The sequence below is a fragment of the Colobus angolensis genome, unplaced genomic scaffold, assembly GCF_000951035.1.
Source record: "Colobus angolensis palliatus isolate OR3802 unplaced genomic scaffold, Cang.pa_1.0 Scaffold190, whole genome shotgun sequence".
Classification (NCBI taxonomy): domain Eukaryota; kingdom Metazoa; phylum Chordata; class Mammalia; order Primates; family Cercopithecidae; genus Colobus; species Colobus angolensis.
In genome coordinates, this window is record NW_012115044.1 from 1,907,273 (window position 1) to 1,922,497 (window position 15,225).

Sequence of the window (15,225 nt, forward strand, 5' to 3'; positions counted from 1 at the left end):
ATCAAGAAAGGAAGAGCACCGGAATAAGAATAAGTTAAGATAAAATGAAAACTTTTATTTTTCTTATTCTTAATTTATCTAATAGATCAATTCAGATCAAACTGAAAAAAAAAAAAAAAAGGTGATCTGACTTGGACATAGGGTCTCTAAAGAGGTAACTGAGTTAAAATAAGGCCATTAGGGTGGGCCTGAATTCAATATGACTGATGTCCTTATAAAAGGAGAGAAACCTGGGGACAGAGACAGACACTTATAGAGGGAAGACAACATGGAGAGACATAGGAAGGAGATGGCCATCTATACGTCAAGGAGAAAGGCTGGAACAGATCCTTCCCTCACAGCCTTCGCAAGAACGAACCTGGCTAATAAACCTTGATTTCAGACTTCTAACTGTGAGAAAACAAATTTCTGTTTAAGCCACCACCTTTGTGGTCCTTTGTAATATGCTCAACTAAATAAAAATTCCATTAATCATCAATATTTACCTTGATTCATCATGGTCAAAACTATACATTTGATGTTAGGCAGGTCTGTATTACCTGTGGTGAGTAATACTCAATTCTATACGTTATCTAGTGATTTTTCCATTATTTTAAAAGAATCCTTTCCTGATTGCTGTTCAAGAAGATATTGCTGCAATATAAACAGCCTGGCAGAGGAAAATGGTTTACCATAATTAAGATCATCTAGTTTTTATTAAAGATAATTAAGGGAACATCATACATATAAATTCACAAATCCGCTTTTCTACTGTTGAGTTTGCATAGAAAGAAATCAGAAAATCTTACCACACTAATTTCCTTCTCAAGAAAAAATAAAACCTTACACAGCCATTTATACACTGACAACTATGCTCACTAAACCTGAGACTGCTTAGATTACCAACAGGACCACTTTTAAGTCACTTTGATGCATGTGAAAGTAACTCATCAAGCATAGGTTCTTCATCGTTTGCAAGAGACTGCTTTTAAGGGTATCTGACTTTCAGAAGAGGGATGAGAGTTGTCTGGGTTGTGTCAACGGGCTTTCTATTGCAAGACACACCTCTATAATCAACAGACATTGAAGTGAATGTGAGCATCCCCATCTTGGTTTTCTTTAAACAGCCTTAGCCTTCTACAGAAATGCAGCATGTATAAGTAGAAATTATGAGTCTAATTATGTTGAACTGAGACAATCAACAGATATCACCAGAGCCATAACTTGACCAAAGTTAACTTTCTTAATGTAAGTGTCCCACACTTTCTTGAAATTCCTATACTACTCATTATAACACTTTATATTTTGACAGGAGGAAAGAAGAAAAAATAATATATAGAGACTACTATGCAATAATATGTAGGTGGTAGTGGCGCACAAAATAAAGTATTTTGTATCCCTGACTTACTTTAATCCACATATTCACCATTAAAAAGGTAGGTGTTGTTACCACCATACTGTACATGGGAAAGCTTGAGGCTTAGTAAGCTTAGCCGACCTCGATGAGGTCGCACAGCTGCTGAATAATGGAGCTAGACTTTTGGTAAAGGTCAGTGGGAAGGAATTCAAAGCTCCTAAATTCAAACTCAAGCATGAGATTTACAATCCAGATATCCTAAGTGCATCATTGGGTTCCAAGATGCTGATTTATTTAAAGTAGTCACAGGCTTGTTGAAAGCATCTGAACTCACATAAGCAGTAGATGTGTTCTCGATAAACCTAACTCAACTTATTCTCCTTATGAGGAAATCAACGCTATTTACAAACACAACCTAAAAGGCTTTATTCAATTTAAATGAAATTAATCTTATTATAAAAACACATGAAAATGGAATTACAATACAATCTAGCAATTCCACTTCTGGGTATATACTCAAAAGCACTGAAAGCAGGTTCTCAAAGAGATAGTTGTACACCTATATTCATAGCAGGATTGTTCATAATAATGAAAACATGTAAGCAACCCAAGGGTCCACTGACGAATGAATGGACAGGCAAAATGTGGTATATAAATGCTATTAATTATTATTCAGCCATAAAAAAGAAAGAAATCCTGACATGTACTACCACATGGATGAATGCTGAGGACATTATGCTAAGTGAAATAAGCCAAACATGAGAACAGAAATACTGTATGATTCCACTTATATGACTACATAGAGAAGTCAAAATGATAGAGACAGACACTAGAATGGTGGCTGCCAGGGGCTGGGGGTGAGAGTGCAGAAGGAAATGGGAAGTTATATTTTAATGGGTATAGTATTTTAGTTTTACAATATGAAAGTGTCATATAGAGATGTATTGTGGTGATGGCTGTGCAAGCATTATAAATGTATTTAATACCATTGAACTGTACTCCAAAAAACAGTTAAGATAGTTAAACTTCATGTTATGTGTATTTTTCCCCAATACAAAAATTGGGGAAAAATAATAAAAATATCACATGAAAGTCTTTTAGATTCAGTACACTGCTTCATGATGTTTATAATATCTTCTAAAGCCAGGGAAGCAGAGGTAACTTTGTATAGAACCTTTGAGTACAATCTATGTGATAATGCCCAGACAAGGATTCCTGCTCTCAGGCAATTAGGTGTTCTTTTTTCACAGTCTGAATTCCAGTAGTGGTGATGGTGGTGGAACTGGGAGTTATAGAAATGACAGTAGTATAGCTAAGATTTCTTCAGTACTTGATATGTGCCAACCAGTGTACTAAGAATCTTACATGTAGTGTGTTATTAACTCTCAGACAACAGATACTATTATTTTCCCAGTTTTACAAATGAGGAAACAAAGGAACAGAAAGATTAGGTATCTTGATTGAGACCATACTAATAATAAGTGGTGAAGTCAAAAAGAACTCTATTGATATATCTTTGTCTCTCACTAGCCTGTATGCTCTTGAGAACAAAGATTTTGTTGTATTCATCTAGCCTAGCACAATTTCTAGCAAACAGCAGACATCCATTCACCATGCAGAATAAAATGAAATGAGGAAAGGAGAGAAGGAAAGAAGGGAGAAAAAAAGAAAATTATATCTAGGCATGCTGTGTTCTCAATAAATGTGGATTTTCTTTCTTTATTTCCTTAACCCTGAAATCACAGGGGAACCTGCAATAATGCTCAGGAATCCTAGGGATTTCTCCCTCTTTGAGATTCCAGGCTAATTCCTGACACAGGACCCTCAAAAAGCTGCTACTATCTGTCTAGTTTAATGATTAATATTCTAGCAAATATATATTCTTGGCTCATCTCTTCATTTCTAATATTGAGACTAACAGAGAGATAGAGTTCAATCTACCACACTAAGGTTCACTGGAAAAAAATGATGTCCTTGATATTGGACTCTTGCCCACTGGTGTGAACTGAGGTAAAAGAAAAACTGTTCCCAGAGGAAAGGTAGTTCCAAGCCTAAAAGTCCATATGTCATAAACCAGTGGTACTAAAATTTGAGAAGCCTAAACAAAAGGTTTTAATGCAATAGATACTGGCGTATTATGTAAACTGTGCCAATCTTATGTGACGGGCTTATGCCACACAAAATGGAACACTAGAATGATCTATCTAAAGCAAGTCTTAACTGCTCTGTTTTGACTCTACTCTTGCTTGGCTTTACCTCTATTTACAGTTAAAATTTAGTGAGTCATAGAGACCATAATTATAAATATGTATACAGTAAACACAGGGTCCATTACTTTTGCTTAGAAAAATAATTATAGATTTTTAATATTCTGATCTTAACTGACCCAAAGGAATTAAACACACATTTTATTTTTGTGTTTTAGTGAGATAGAGATAGGGAGGGAGAGAGAGAGCACAAGCCAGTGCTCAGGAAAGACGAGGCATTAACCATATAACATAGATGATTTGTTTATTTATGTGCTGCAAAGTATTTCCAAGGTGACAAGTAACTTAGCCATGAATGCCCCAGCCTTATATGTATAATGGGAATAATATACAGACTTCTTGTAGTAAGTAAAACTTAGTTTAAAGCATATTGCAAATAGTGTTATTTCAATTCTTCATTAAAATAGTCAAAGAGGATCAATTCTTACACATTAATTTCTCATTTTAAGGACAGAATTTATCAGTATTCTCATCTCTGTATAACTGGCTGTATGAGAACTAAAGTAAGTCCATTAAGACTCATCCAAACTGTATAACAAGTAATAAGATTTTAGGACACAATCCCTCTATTTCTAGCTCCAGAAATGTTTTATTCATAAATACATTCATTCAACATTTACTGATCAATTACTATGTACAAGGCATTGTATAAGAGGCTGTGGCAATCCTCTACTTACCTTTGTACTGTGTTTCCTACTTCCAAAGAGGATACTTAAATTCATACCAAACTGATTTGTTAAAAATACAAAAAAGGATTCCAAATGGGCCAATACAAGGAAAAGATACACCAACTCTAAGACTTCAGATTTATGTTACTAAATACCGACAGACACTCCTCGGCATTTAAAAGAATACATTAAGGAGAGTAATGCAAGTCATTTGAATGTTTTCAATATTAGAAATTTCAGCCTACTGAATAAATTAAATATCTTTAATATTGAGTTGCGGCTTCCTATTGCATTTATAGAACTTTACCTACTAGTAAAACATACAATCTATAATAGCCTATCTATAACAAAAATATAGATATCTGTCAGAAAACATACAAAGCCATAACTATAATAAATTTAATACCATTATCAGTAACATTTATGAAAAATACCAAGCATCTAGCATTTGTTAAATTAAAGAATAATATTCCATAAAATGTACATCTGGATTTTAGCCCCTCTTTTAGAATTACTATTTAATCTTCACTTTTTTTCTCTCTCACTTCTACCCCAACAGAAACAGAAACACATGCACGAATTAAGAAATTATCTTACAATATACCCTTAAATTTTCTGAATATGCCCCATGTGTCCACTAATAGCCAAATGCTTTCAAATCTGTTCAGCTAAATGGATCAATAACTACATCCAGCCTCACACAGTGGGGCTGCCAACACGGTGAAATTGAGCCAAACACAAAATGTCTCTACCAGGACAAAAATTATTGTCAACCCAGTTATCTGAAGAGATATACTCTCCCAGGTATTCTTTTGAGAAGTTGGCATACACATTATCTAGGGCAGTCAACAGCTACTAAAAAAATATACTTTGAGTCATAAAACAGAGGATTTAAAGAAAATATTTAGAAGCTAAAACCAGTGAGTTTTAGAATAAACCAATGTAACAGTTCAAGGTCTACATCAAGTAAGAATCTTTCAGAGTCAGAGTACACAAAATACGTAAGAGCACAAGCACACTGCTAACAAGCTTCTCTGTGCGCTCACTCATATGACACAGCTGCAAGCAACAATTGAGCAGGTGCAACCAAGCTTTTGAGAATTCCTGCCTGTTGCCCAGGAATCACAACACCGCATGGTTGAGATTTTAAACAGGTGCAAACATTTTTTTTCCCATTTGTCTAGTGCTTGAGACAGTGCAGCAGACAGTACATCTGCAACCACTCCATACCTAAAGCAACCATCACAGAAAATAAACTTGCAAAAAAAAAAAGTTTGAATAAAACAATAATGACAAAAGTGTGGTTTTGCAATGGTCTGACTCCACATCACCGTTCACTTTAATAGTATAATTCCATAAAATAATCTCTTCAGCAGATGAATGCTTTGTAATTAAAATTATTCTGCCTCATCAAATCTTAGAAATGTTTACCTGATTCTCACAATAGAATAAAATAAAATATATGTATAAAATGTACTATCCTTTGAAGCTGTCATTATCTGTAAGTAATCAAGAATTAACATGTTTACATTATGAAATCTATAAGCAATTTTAATACATAAAAATATTATAACTTCTTAGTTAATATATATATTTACATAGTTATAGGTAATTCATATACATACCTGTGCAGCTGTGGGGCACAAACTTGCAATTTATCAGGTATTCTGAAATGTAAAAGAAATATATAAGTAAAAATTAATTTACTAAGTTGGAACCAGTATTTATGTTGCAACAATTCCTGCAGAGAAGTAGGAAAAGTTTCAGTGTATAAAGAGGCAAATTATTTTTTATCAATATTTTTCCCCATAGGATATTTCATATATGTGAATACACACACACACACACACACACACACACACAAACACACATGCAGAGTCCCTTAGCAGTGTATCATAAGCACCAGCAAGGGACTCTGACTCACCATGGCCTCTGAAACGCAAATGCTTTCTCTAGAGGACGAGGCAAACACTTTAAAATGATTTTTTTTTTTTTTTTGGTATTCTTCCAAGACTATTGCCTTCCTAATACAAATATGACTGCTGCTCTCTAAAATGAAACTACTCAGATTCATCTGCACTCAGTTTGGATAGAATGTTGGTGAGGAAGAAAGGTGCTTTTGTAGAGCAGTCCACAAAAAAATGCATGAATAAATAAAAGTAAACTCTGAATGTTCATTAACTTTAAGTTACAACAGCAAATAGAAATGAAATTGATTGCTACAAGAAGGAATGCTAACACCACATCAGATACAATGCAAAATGCCTCAACCCAACACACTTTGACAAAACTGCCAGTGAAGTAGGTATTGATACAGAAGACTATGTAAGTCCACATTAAACAAAAGTAGTAGTTTACAATTAGACCTGAAAAACATTTGGATTTAGGTGGAAACTGTATTGAAACGTGCAGCTTTGGAACTACTAGTACCCTTAAAAATATTTCCTAATTCTAGCCAGGTGCGGTGGCTCACTCCTGTAATCCCAGCACTATGGGAGGCTGAGGTGGGCTGATCACCTGAGGTCAGGAGTTTGAGACAAGCCTGGCCAGCATGGTGAAACCTCATCTCTAGTAAAAATGCAAAAATTAGCTGAGTGTGGTGGTGCGCTGTAACCCCAGCCTGTAATTCCAGCTGCTCAGGAGGCTGAGGCAGGAGAATCACTTGAACCCTGGGGGCAGAGGTTGCAGTGACAAGAGATTATGCTATTGCACTCAAGCCTGGGAGACAAGAGCAAGGCTCCATCTCAAAAAAAAATTCTTTTTGAAAGCAAACTGACATGTTTAATTTATATAGTTCTTCTGAGCACAGCTGATGACAGCAACACATTATAGTCAGTAAGTCTACTTTATAATACTTGCTTAAAAGTATATAGAGTTAATAATTTTGATGATGGCTCAATAAAATAGCATCTTCATATACTTCTGATGGAAATGTGGATTACAAAAGGGTTCCTAGAAACCCATTGACTACTATGTATCAAGAACTCAAAGTTCAATATTTTTACTCTGTACTTTTAGTTCCAGGAATCAAACATAACAGAAAACCAACAGAAATTTATGTAAAAAAGATAATTTTTATGATAGTAAAAAACTATAAGCAACCTAAATATCTAATAGAAGAATAATTAAAGAAAGCATAGCACATCTATATAAAGGAATATTTGGCAAAATTTAACAAAGTACTTTAAAAAATATTTTAAATTTTATGGAAAAATGCAAATTTATAGTATTACGATGCTAAAATATTATATAAACGTGGTGCCAATTACATGAATAGTATGAAATTACATGAATAAGAAAAAGCAAAGAACAAAACACTGTATTAAGAGTGATCATATCTGGATAACAAGACTTTGGGTGATTTTTTCTTTTTACTTTCGTATATAGTTAAATTCTCTACAATAAGCATTACTTTTATAATAGGAAAAGATAACAGTAGGCAGGGTAGGGGTAAAAGGAAAAAGTTATAAAATGCTATGTGGAATTCATAAATGTAACCTTCCTAACAGAAATAAATTAATTCAGTCACAAATAAAACCCACTAACTGTGCCTACAGTGAGAAACACCCTCACTGCTTCCTCAAAGGGGCATAGCCAGAGTCTTTTATCCCACTGCTTTGGAATCTACACAAGTAATTCGATAACACATTTTTAATCATCTTAGTAAAACTTCTTATTATGCAGAGTGAAATGATGGCAAGAATAATTTAGGACTGCAAATCTCTTCAACCTAGTACAGCCTAACTTATTCACTAATTCAATAACATTCAGTGAGCATATACTACCTTCACGGTGCTGTGTTTGGCATTGCAACGTGCTAAAAGATAAACTAGGACACACCTTACCCTCACTGAGCTAACAATTTAAAAACACTAAAAAATATCTAGACAGAGCTCACGTAAAGATGTAAACACAATACACAAGGCATCTGCGACAGATTTGGTATACTTGAAAGCAAGAAAACATACACTAGGTTTATTCTTTTATATTTCTGAGCAAACACTTATCTTTAGGTAACAATAAAAAGTCATGTGTATTAGTGTCACTTATTAATGCACTAGCAAATTAAATATTTAAGTTTTTTCCTTGTGTGATCTATTTTTTGTTAATGGACAGTTACATAATAGGAGATTAAGTATGAAGGAATAGTGACCCAATCTGGAATGCAGATGTGTAAGATTGTCTCAGTTTATCTGAGGCCACATAAAACACATGCACAATTATTAACAGGCTGCAGTTATTTATTGGAAACCAAAGCAAATAAGTTAGTTACTGGTTAATCCTGCTAAAAGACACTGTTATGACAACACCACCAGGGAAAGAAAAGAAGACAGAGCAAACCACTTTTGTTATGCAGATAAAATGATTCAGCATAGAGATTCTCTCAATGGCAGTTCAGTTTCCTGGTGGCCTGTAAACATAATCAGCATTGCCCTTCTGAGACCAGTGCTGCAGGATGATTCCAACGTTGAGGTCAGTGGGGTCAGCCTGTGTGAAGTAGTGACAAACAGTAAGAGAAGCTAAGAAGCTATTTGTGTGATCAATGATCCATAGACTGGGGCTCAGAGTTCTGGGAACCAGTAGAGTTATGAGGTAGGGTGGTAGTTAAGTGCTTAGCTTTTGCCATCAGACAAACCTGGAATCAAATTCCAGCTCCCTGTCTTTAGTTTTGGGATCCTATGCAATTTAAATTTTCTGTCTGTAAAATGGTGATCGTGTTACTCACCCTATGAGGTCATCTATGCAGGTTATATGTTATAGCCATATAAAGGAACTAGCACAGTGCCAGCCACGGAGTAAGCATTTGATAAAAGGGAACTATTAGTGCTATCACAGTTGTATGAAAAGGGAAAGCATGTCTAAGCGAACGGACTAAGCTAGGCAGGGAGTAAGGAGATAAAGGAGGCTTGTTCAAGACATCACCCTACAGTCCAGCAGCTCATCCAAAAGTCAGTCATGTGCTCGATGTTCACAGAACATTTCTGAATCAGGAAACGCTGCAACAATAGTAATAGCCACAATAACAATTCTAACCAGCACTTTTAAGCCCCATTCCTATGACCGAAAAGGAAGGCAGTAGAGTCTAAATAATACATGCAGCAATACTGCTGAACTTCTCTGGGTGAAAAATGAAGGATCATATTTCCACATTTAACTGAAACAATCAGGAAAAGGAAAATAAGGACAAAATGAATGCAATTACTCAACTGGAATTGGACCAAGGTGCCGTGTGATGGTCTTAGCAATCACATGTACACACTTATTACCTTTTTATGTATTCTAAGAAGATCCTGCTGATGACCAGAGCCTTATATATGAGGTTTGCAACTCTAAGTTAAAAAAATGTTACAGTCAGTTTTTTCCTTATGGCTGGGAAGACAGAAATGGATGCATACTGACATTGTTCTAGTCCTTATTTGTGTTTTGATTTAAAGGACAGCATAGATCTTGAGTTGTTAAATGGTGTGTCTTCAGATTCCCACACAGATCATGTACTTGCTAGAGTTGTTTCAGTCACATTGGGTGAAGTTACTATTAGCACTATTCCAGATGCAGATATACTATAGAGTGTTTGGGTTTTTTTTCACTTTTTTTTTTATTTTAAAGTTCTTTTTACTTCGTGAATGGCACATCTGTGTTCTCCAGTGGGATAGGTCCAATTCTATGTTACAGAATACAGAAATATTTCATTTTCCCTTCATACTAGTTGGGACTGGCTGGAGATGCTCCTTAAGCCATTAATAAATCTACTAGCTAATTCACTTAAGAGTCCTAAAAAGGGTCTCACCTGGGCCTGGGGGTACAGTGACTCCATAAAAGAGCTCTAAACCTAAATTTAAACAAAAAGAATTTCACCCATGACTGAGGAAGCAGCCACAGGACTATTTTACACGCTTTACATTTAAATTTGATGTTTTGAGAGAAGACTACGTAATCCAAAATAATTTTATTTTATTTAATATGTATTTAGTTCTCCTCGACCCACTACAGAGCTGGATGTTGTATCATTATTATACAGTTATTATAAAATGTACACTTTTCTCCTCAATAAAGCCAATTTTACTTTTGAAAATTGAGGTGGCTGGCTTCTGTGGTTTCTCTCAACAGAAAGTCCTATGAAGAGTAAGAACTATAAATTGTCAAGTAAGAAATTGAAAAACTTATGCTTATTTTGTAAATTATTGAGCTAGGTCTGGCCCTTCATTTTGAAAAGCTATCTGCCTACAAGAAAGAGGAAGTATGAGGAGCACAGTTATCTATTTATCAACACTGTGAACTGGAAACAGATAAAGTGCAATAAGGAAGGAAAAGGAAATCATATGATAAACACCGTTAACCCAAGGGCACAGTTGATCTGTCTAGACCTTAGGTCAGATCAGCTGTAATAAAGCTACAAAATCCATGAAAAACGAAAGCTTATTTACAAAAACTGCCAAATTTGAATTTTCTAGTATTAATGGCTACCACTTAAAAATGAAACAATTTAATATCAAATTTCATGTACAAACATGATGAATTTGAACTCTCAAGTAGAAACCTGATCTACAATACACTAAGTGCTGATAATTCTATTTGTCCTATAATCCACACTTCACAGCATATTCTAGAGAAAACAGTTGTTGGGTTTTTATGACTTTATTTAAACTTAACTTTTAAAATAAAAGTTTAAGAGCTAATTAAAACATGTATTTAAGAACCTAAAATTTAGAAAATATTAAAAATTATATTTTCAAAATATTCTCAACTTGAAGTTATGGCTATTGAAATCAATGATTTATTCTCAGAAAATATGAAAAATTTACTGGCCTGCTTGTATACATCCTTGGGGTCTTAGTTTAGATATTATCTCTTCCAGAATCTGATATCCTGTGTCTAATCCTGTCATAATAATCATTTTATTGCACCGTAATTGTCTTTTACATAAGGCTGTAAACTTGGGGACAAGCATTTGTGTCTTATTCACCATTACATCTGTAGTTTTTACTTAGCACAGTACATGACATGTAGTAAATATGCCTTAAATATTGGCTAAAGGAATGTTGCATGAATTGTGTTAGCCTGCATTATTGATTATTAAGAAAATTCATACTGCATAAAAAATTAAGGAATCTCATTTGTAAACAAGTTATTTCCAATATTTAAAGGACTAATCTTCTAATCTATTTTCTTGTACTTTTTCTACCTAGTTTTCCTCTTAATCAGTACAAACTTAAAATATGAGAATTTGAGTCTCAAATGGTAACACCAGGTTAGAAAGCCTGGTTAGTTTGGCCCCACCGTGGACAAGAGTGAGTCATCCAAATCCTACCTGTTAACAGACACTCGGTATGGCAGAAGCTGATACACAGAGTTCGTTGAAAGAGTTCTGCAGTTCCTAACCAATTATGTGGTTCTTATACTTTCTCTAAAAAACTTCCTCTAACTATAGTTCCTGAGACAGATACCTCCACTATTTTATTCTTTCATGGCATATATGACAGTTTAAATTATTGGTGTGATTATTGGCTTATGTGTTTATTATCTCTTTCTTTCCCACTAGATTGTACACTCCATAGAGGCCACACTACTTTATTCACTACTCTCTACCCAGGGTCTAGTTTAGTGCCTGACACACAGTCAATACTTAATAGTATTTGTCTGATGTATAAGACAAATATGAGTTCAAAAATATAAGCAGTAAATTTAGAGCAGGGGCTTTCAATCAAAAGAGACTATAAAAGTAGGCAGCTAACAGCTACCCCTAAATTAAGGTGTTTTCATTTCAACTCTGTGGAAGCCTTGATGATGTAGAAAATCTTGTAGTGTAAATTCCATTCAATCAAAGGCAAGGTAGAGAAACTTCAAAAGCAATTCTAGGTAGGATGAAGGTATAATATCTAGAAAAAGCAATGGAATCACAACAACAGCAACCACTTTCAATTGGAAGTTTTGGGTTTGAAGTAAACCTTACTAGGTGTGTGTCCTAGGTAAACTTACATACCATCTCTAATATTCAGCTTAATCATATTTAAAATAAGGGGATTTTACATAATATAATATTTTTATATTACATAAAAATATAAAAATATAAATTATATTTTTATATTACATAAAATTTTATGTTTTTATGATGACTTAACAGGATTATATGCATACAAGTAGCAATTAGCATTATTTATGGCATTTAGGAGAAGGGGCTCAATATCAATTAGTTCCTTTACCTTGGCCAGTCAGTGTCTGCACCAAGATTGAGTTATAACTTCATCAAGTAACCAGGATAGTACATTTTAGGTAGGAAAACATAGATGAAATAAGGGATTAAATGCGGAAGAAAAGAAAGTAGGTATTAGGGTTAATAAATTAAAAAATAAATGTGTAAGACAGAGTAGCGAGAATTTCACAGCAGTTAGAAATGGAAAAAGATTTCAACATGATACAAAAACTGCCAAGAAATCTATTAGCTTTTCCCTTAGGTGACGTAGTCTTCCCCTCATATAAATAAAATAATTGCTACTATTATAGTTGGAGAAAAATCAACTGAAATGTACATTAAACACATATTAGAGATTTAACATTCTTCACATCATTTCACATGCTGAAAACTCAACCTTTGTAAATATAGCCATGAACCTTATTATTTACTATAATAAAGTAACAGCATATCCTTTTCTATGTACTACTTGCAGAAGTATAAAATGCAAATCTGTTCTTGCTTTTTAGGTACAATTACAAGGCAGCAGAATGTAGAGTTAGGCCAATTCTTTGCATTTTGTGCTCATCAGACAGGGGCTACCAACTCTGGAAGAAAAACCTGGTACCAAAAATACTTCACTGGAAATTCTATTTTCATACTTAGTTGCTTTCAGTATTCTTACTAATTTGGTCAAACTTACATCAGCTCCCTCATTAAAATTGTTTTCTGTCTAAATCATTATCTTTTCTGTGTGCGTATATGTGTGTATGTGTATTATTTGGTCAATATTCAGATAGAACAAGTATGAGATGCACTGCATATCAAAAGTAATCACCCTATCCCCATACTTCTCAGGGAATATCTACCTGGTACCAATAAGCTCATCAAGAGTTCATTTGAATTCATACCCTTTGTCAATCACAGGTGATAAACGGTGATTTTAATAGTCTATGTTCCCTACAAGACCATTGTCTTCATGAGGGCTAGAATCTGGTTTATTTTCTTTCTTTTGTGTCATCACCACCAAGTTCAGGACAAGGCACACAATATACAACCATTGGATACTTCATTCATTTATTCTAAAATGTTTATTGAGTACTTACTGTGACAGGCATTGTCCCAAGTGGTGGTGATTTAGAAATGAACAAAATAGATGGATATTTCTGATCTCATGGGGATTGTATTTGTTGTGGATCCCTGATAATCAATATATAGAATGACAGACAATTATCTGTGCTAAGGAATTAAAATAAAGCAGGGAAAGGGGAAAGTAAATGATGGGATTGGGAGTTGAGGTTGAAATTTTAGGTAGGGGGAACAGCAAGGAAATTATGGAAAGATCACATTCAAGTGAAGATCCAAAAGAAATGAAGGAGGGAGTTAGCCAGAAATGCCTTGGAGAAAAGGCATTCAAGTCAAAGGAATAGGAATGAGTTTCCTTTAAAATGCCAGGCTATATTCACATAGAAATGTTTTGATTAAAATATAAAGGTATAGGAAAGGCATTCAAGTCAAAGAAATAGGAAAGAGTTTTCTTTAAAATGTCAGGCTATATTCACACAGAAATGTTTCTATTAAAATATAAAGGTCCTATAGAAACATTTCTGTGTGAATACATAAACACCATATACATAAAAGTTTTAAAATGTTTTATAGGAAAGGAATTTAGAAATCAAGAAGATAGAGCTAGGGTATTTGGCATTACTATGATTCTACCACAAGCCCCCACGGGAATTATCCAACTCAGTAATAACTTGAGAAATTTAGGGGTACAAATAAAGTTTGCAATAACTGTAATCACTGAGAATGGTAACCTACTAACATGTCTGGAATACTTAGAAGAAACAAATCCACTTTAGCAGGACACCTTCAACAACTCAGGTCATGTGGGAGTCTCACAGAGAAAGCAAAGACCAGTGAAAAAGAGTTCATATATCAAAAATAACAAACCCAAAGAAAGGTTCATCCATAAATGAGTCAGCAGATGAAAATCTGTAAATGAAATATAAGCATTAAGTTTAAAATAGGGCCTAGCATCAGGGAACTAATCTAAGGGCCAAAATTTAAAAAAAAAAGAAACTATGAAAAAGGCAGATTTGATAAAAATACAGAGATTTATAGAAATAAAATTGTCATTAAAATTAATATCTGAAGTGAGAATGCATCATATTAAATGGAGCTAAAGGACAGATTACTGAACTGAAAGATAATTCCAAGGAATTTACCCAACACAAAACAGAGATAGAAAATATTTTTAAAAAAAGATTAGGAAATATAAAGGACAAAATAAAAAACTCTCACACATTGCTAATAAGTATTTGAAAATGAAAAAATAAAGACAAAAAGGCAATATCTGAAATGATGATGAATCTTTTCCAGAACTGATAAAACCTGAGATAACTGTAAAACAGCATCAAGTAGGTCCTTCAGGGAATATTCCAGAAGAAGGCATTGTTATAGGAGATGACAGCTCCATGCATGTTATTATGCCAGAAGACCTTCCAGTGGGACAAGATGTAGAGGTGGAGGACAGTGATATTGATGATCCTGACCCTGTGCAGACCTTAGCTAATGTGCACATTTTTGTTAGTTTTTAGCAAAGTTTAAAAAGTAAAAAAAACAAAAAAAATTAAATAGAAAAAATATAGAATACAGATGTATGGAAAAAATATTTTGTACAGCTATACAATGTATGTGAGCTTCAGGCTAACTGTTATTACAAAAAATTCAAAAAGTTAAAAAATATGTTTATAAAGTAAAACACTTGACAGTAAGCTAGGG

The 15,225-nt window shown here is 34.1% G+C and overlaps 1 protein-coding gene across 2 annotated transcripts in view; it reads right to left on the reverse strand.

The window, feature by feature from the left end:
* Positions 1-15,225, reverse strand: part of ZBTB20 (zinc finger and BTB domain containing 20) — an 816,082-nt gene that overhangs the window by 565,437 nt on the left and 235,420 nt on the right. For both annotated transcript variants that reach the window (XM_011940600.1, XM_011940601.1), the window contains exon 3: positions 5,897-5,938. The gene's annotated coding sequence lies outside the window, so the exon portion shown is untranslated. The remainder of the gene's footprint in view (positions 1-5,896; positions 5,939-15,225) is intronic.